Here is a 6,070-nt window from a genome sequence, read left to right on the forward strand (position 1 = left end):
TATTATTATTATTATTATTTTGTATTTTAGGAAAGGGTCTCCAGGGTCTCACTACATAGATCAGACTCATAGTGATCCTCCTGTTTATAGCCTCCCATGTGCTGGGATTACAGGTGCGCACCATCACCCCCAGTCTCAGTTACCATCTCAGGGGGCCCCGGGGTTGGGGCCAGCACAGCAGGCCAGGGGATTGAACACCTATGTCTGCCTAAGCAGGTGCTTTAATCTGCTGAGCTATTTGGCTGGCCTGGTCCAGGTTTTTATGTGGATACAAGTTTCTAATTTATCTGGGTAAGCACCAGTGAGCACAATTGCTGGGTGATATAGCATTAGTATGTTTTGTTTAGCAAGAAACTGCCAACCTTACTATCCACATTACAGTCCCACCAGCAATGGATGAGAGTGACAGTCAACCCAGAATCTCACCAGCATCTATTATGAGAAGTACAGTGGAGCTGGCTGATTTAACAGCCGTGAAATGCCACCCAATTCCTGCTCAAACTAGGAGCTCCCTAGGGACACTTACTATAATTTCATTTGCCTTTCCGACCTGTCTGTCTTCTTTTGCAAAAGCTGGTATTCAGTCCATTTCTTTAATCCAAGTTTTTCATTTTCTTGTTGAATTGTAAGAGGTTGCAATCTTTGGAAAAAGAGTCTTTTTAAATTTTTTTTTTTCTGTAAGAGAATTAAACACAAATACTTTTCATTGAGCTACATTACGCTTTTGTGGTTTTGTTTCTCTTTTTTAATTTATGTTACTTACATTTTGAAACTGAGCCTGAATAAGTGGCTGAGATCAGCTGGTGGGCTGGGCTCTGATGTAAGATTTGCTTTAGTCTTCCAAAGTCATCACCCCTACATCTAGCTAGGAAACTATGGTTTACCAGAGGTCTTTTCACAACATTTGCTTCTACTCTACTGCTTGTTTTTGCATTTGTCTGAATGCATTGACAGACCAATTTTACAGAGCAGATTTTTTTGAATGAAGTTTAACTCATTGATTATTTTGTTTTCATGGGTTGTGCTTTGAGGTTGATTTTGTCTGTGCTCTTTCAGGTTTTTATTTGTTTCAGTGGCAGCCAATGTGATGCTCCTACGAAGGATCTACAGTAGCTCCCTCTTGGCTATAAACAGGTGCCCTTTTAAATTATTTTTAAATTTTATGGCTTGCTATAGATTTCCTTGAATTTAAGAACTATATACATATTCCTGTCTTTGACAAAATTATTTTTATTCCTTTCTTTTCAAGCACTTCATTTTCTTTGTGTTATTGCAGTAGGAAGAAGGTCATCCAAGGTGACATTGGGCAGGAGTGTGAGCCAAAGGCATCGTCTCAACCCAGCCCTGGGGAAAGCTCTCAAGAGACATGTGGGAGACTGACTGTAGATCGCTTGGTCATCATCGCTAGTGCCAGTTGAAGAAAATATCATCACTCGTTGAGAATTTCACACTAAAGGACAACAAAATGTCATTGTGTTAATTTTCTTCTTGTGTTTTGAGTCTTCATTTTTGTCTTAATACATTTGATTTTCTGCTTTCTAATTGTAAAATAATAACTATTTTTATGAAAAATAATTTGAATTTTTCTAATATGTATTTTTTTATTTTACTGGTTTCTTGTCTTGCTTCTGTCAGATTTTTTTCTTTTGCTTTTGTTTTTTTATAGCTCTTCTGGATTTATAGAAAAACAGAGTGGAAAGAATAGAGAGTAACTATAAATCTATTATTGCCAAAATAGTTTCTCAACATCTTATATTGTTCTCCTGTATTTGTTAGCAGTGATAAGCCAAAAAATTACTAATATTGTTGCTAAGGTCCATCCACATAATATACTGGAATTCACTTTTTCATGTTGGAAATCCTATGAGTTTTACAATGATATTTTTTAAATTTCTGGCTTAGTCTTCCGTTATTATAATAATGTTTTCAATAGAATACACTTTAATTTTTAAGATTTGATATATTTTCAATTTTTCATGCTTTGTACTTTTGATTTTATTTTTTAAAAATAGCTCACTATATAAAATGAAATAAATTACGCACAGAATAAAAGCACTGCACAATGTCACCTATAAAAGCAATCTATAAAAGTTGACTTCATTGAAATGTACAGCAGAGTAGAGGTTGCCAGAGATTGGGAGTTGTCAGAAGGGTAAGTCCACAAACTAGTAGAATTTTTTTATTTAACAGGAAGAATAAAACTCGGGAGTTCTATGGCACAGCATGTTCGTTATGGTTTCTATCTAGTCGCCGCATAGGGCAGACTTCTAGAGGTTGTGATTAATTCATGATCCATTGCTGGGATTCTAGGTTGAACCCTTCTGGCATTATGGGTACCCGTGCTGCAAGCCTGGATGTAGTATTAGGAAAGGAGAGAGGCTTGCCCTCTGCCCTTGCTGGTGCCACTGCGCTTGCCTTTTTGCTCTTGCTGTTTTGCTATTTCAGCCACCATGAAATGTTGCCTCTACCATGCACTGCTCTACCTGGAGCCAGCTTAGTATAGACTGAAACCTCCATGAAGTATGAGCTAAATAAATCTTTCCTTTCTTAATTTGGGGAATCAGATATTTTGTCTCAGTAACGAGAGAAAAGTAACTGAGACAATGTTGAATGAGTATAATTAACAACACTGCATTAAACATCTCAAAATATTTAAAAGAGAAGGACCAGAGTATAGCTAGTAGATAAATAGCCAGTTAATGTCAGAGGCAGACCTCTGGACCCAAAAGAAACTTCCATAATTGTACAAACTAAGGCACTGCATTGTAGCAAGCTTTGCAAAGTAAGACACAAGACAGCATGTGCAACTCAGGGCAAAATTTCAGTAGTGGAAGGTCAGAACAGCAGTCAAAAGCCAGATACAAATCAAGAGAAGAACTAATAGGGTGAGCAAAATATATGGAAATACTCTGGAAGCAACTCATCCTCAAGCATCGTGGCAGTATTCAGATTGAAGTAATGACAACAAAAGACCTACAACTAAGACTTAAATGTTTCATAGGTCATTAACTTCATTGGCAAGTAGGGGCCAATATCCAAGAACAACTTGATTCATGTTTATAGAGAAGTAAGAGTACTGTCTCAGAATAGCATGGATGGATGTCGAGGAAAGGTGTTCATGTCATGGCTTTTTAGCTTTGTATAAACAATTTTCATTTTGGATTCTTATTAGAAAGTAATAATAATGACAATTGCAGAGGAAGAGTGGTCACTCAAGTCTCAGTGTGGACAAAAATCCCACAAAATATGAAGTGCAGAGAGAGAACTATTATAGCATGTTAGCAGAATGTCCCATTTATATCTTTAAAATAGATTTCAAAATGAGTACATTGCCTAGTTACACAGAGTGTTAAAGCATTTAAGAATATATTCTAACACTATTACATTTACTGATGATTTTTCTAAAATGTTTCTCTGTGATTTGGAAATATTTTCAGGTACCTGCTTACAGGAAAACACCTGGGCTCAAATTACTAGCATGCCATGAAATGCACTTGTTTTACCACAACTCTTGCTTGCTAATTGTCCACCCAGGGCTGAGGGAAGTTTTGGTAACTTGTTTTCACAGCTCAGCAGTTCTGGTCAGATTTCCCATGGGCTGGGATAACAAGGAGTCCCTGTCTTCTACACCTGAATCCATATTGACAACTTGCCTCAGGCCTGAGGGATAAACCTAATTAGCAGTCTTCACTTCCCCAAATAAATTAATGTAATCTAACTACTGTTTAAAATGGCTGAATTTTTATAGAACACCTTTGAAAATTCTTATTGTAAGTAGATGACCTTGATTACATTAGCTTTATCCAGGTTTCTTTCACTCAGGAAATACTGGAAAGGGAGGCATTCAGTGATGGTCCTTTGAATCTGAACTCCCTTTATTCTGTTCTTTATACTACATTATAATTCTCTTCATCTTACTCTTGTAGCACTACTTTCTGTTATGTACTTAATATTCCTCTGACCCTTCCGTACCTTACTGTCCAGGTTCATCTCACAAGTTTCCACACACAACAGAAATACCCACATGCTCTGAGAGTGTCTGCATTTCTAAGTTTCTATATTCAATCACATACACCCTTCCTTTTGAAATGCTCTTTGCTCAATAACATGTTGGAATCTGAAAGCTTTTGACTGTTACTGAAGTCTGCTGTGCATAGAAATCTTCTGAAAGGCTCTCTTACATCCCCCAAAAGACAGTGGTTGCTTGTCTTGTGTAATATTCCATTATAACAATTACCTTGCATCAATTCTACTGTTTTATGGCTGCCTACATGAATTCAAGTTTCTTTTTTTTTCACAAAAGTGCTTTTATTTTGAGGCAAAGAGAAGTTTGACTAATAGGCTTACAGTTGTAAGGAGTCAAAAAATTAGCTGTTAGCAATGATATTTTGACTTTGTAGAATTTGCTTTTCTTTGGTCAGAAAAGGGTACTCAGGTTGTACCTTCCTCAGCAGGACATGATGAAAGACAAAAAAAGACACCTCCTCTCCTGATGCTGCCCTTCACACCAGGCATCAGGCTAACAGGCCTTCAGTGCTGTCTCTAGGCTGCTGCCCACTGCCGAGTGACAGGGCCACACCACACTTGCAAGGACAAATGAGGCAGGAGAAACAGGTGCAAGACACTGAGGAACACCACATGTCCACAGCTTCAAAACTCTGCATGGAAAAGGTAATCCTTATGGTTGGCACAGACACTCCAGTTCCTGTTGTAGCTGAGTAAGGTGGCCATGTCCTCACTGCTCAGCTCAAAGACCTGGAAGTTCTCAGCAATGCGGGCTGGTGTCACAGATTTGGGGATCACTACCAAATTCCTGTGCATGGGGAAACAGATCAGCACCTGGACAATAGTTTTACTGTACTTGTTTGCAATTGCTTTAATCCTCGGATCTTCCAGGATGGAAGGGTCTTCTGGCTTAGCCCAGGGCCTGTCGGGAGAACCAAGAGGACTGTAAGCAGTCACCACAGTGCCTTTGGACTGGCAGTACTGGATCAGCTTCTCCTGAGTTACGTATGGGTGACATTCGATCTGGTTAACAGCTGGCCTAGGCTTTAAGCCAGGCTTGTTTAAGATCCTCTCAGTCTGAAGATGGTTGAATTTGGAGATACCAATTGCTTTCACCAGCTCTTCAATCACCAGCTCTTCCATGGCCATCCAGGTGTCCACAAAATGAGGGTCAATGGGAGTCACATTGCCTCTCACATCTACTAGGAAATAGTCAGTCCCATGCTTGATGCCTGTGGGCCAGTGGACAAGGTGGAGGTCCAAGTAGTCCAGCTGTGGGTCAGTGAGAATCTTCTGGAAGGCTCCTTTCACCAGGCTCTTGTCATGGAATGTGCACTACAGCTCGCTGATGATGGAGAGCTCCTGGCGCTTCACCACCCCTCCTTGAGCTTCTCCTGTAGGGCCAGCCCCACCTCCTCCTCATTCTGGTACACATGAGCACAGTCAATGTGGCGGTACCCGAGGTCAATCGCTACCATCACGGTCTCGGTCATCTGGCCTGGAGGTTACTTTCACATGCCCAACCCCACAATGGGCATCTTGGTGTCAGTGCTGAGCTCGACATGGCTGACCATGGCTGGGGTGCGGTACAGAGGGCTGCACACCACCTAACTGCAGCAATGCAGGTGCGTGGCTATTCAATTCAAGTCTACGAAAAAAAACAGAATAAATTGAGCAATTTCAAGAAATACCCCCTGAAGGACCTATGGAGAAACTGAACCAGAGGGTTAACTCAGAATCTAGTGATGGATAGACCACTGTGAGTTCAAGTGAGGGAAAGATGGAATTGTTCAAGGGATTTGGAGAATGATTGCAGAATGCTGTTGGTGGGAGGACAGAATGAAAATGTGAGTGGAGAAGACTGAAAGAGCTGAAGTGACAATGTCATGAAGGCATTGATATTGACAACTCATTCTATTTTATTTTATTTCTTGCAGTACCTGCGGTTGAACTCAGGACCTTGTGCTTGCCAGGCAGGTGCTTATTCTACTGAGCTCTCTCTCTAACCCTTGACAACTCATTTTAGAAAGCTGATGCTGATGCAAGAAGGTGAGTGGTAAAAGAG

At 40.1% G+C, this 6,070-nt stretch overlaps 1 pseudogene; it reads right to left on the minus strand.

The window, feature by feature from the left end:
• Nucleotides 1-4,650: 4,650 nt before the first annotated feature.
• On the minus strand, nucleotides 4,651-5,579 carry LOC101562654 (annotated as a pseudogene).
• Nucleotides 5,580-6,070: the final 491 nt, after the last annotated feature.

Source organism: Octodon degus, unplaced genomic scaffold, assembly GCF_000260255.1.
Source record: "Octodon degus isolate 3935 unplaced genomic scaffold, OctDeg1.0 scaffold00012, whole genome shotgun sequence".
Lineage (NCBI taxonomy): Eukaryota > Metazoa > Chordata > Mammalia > Rodentia > Octodontidae > Octodon > Octodon degus.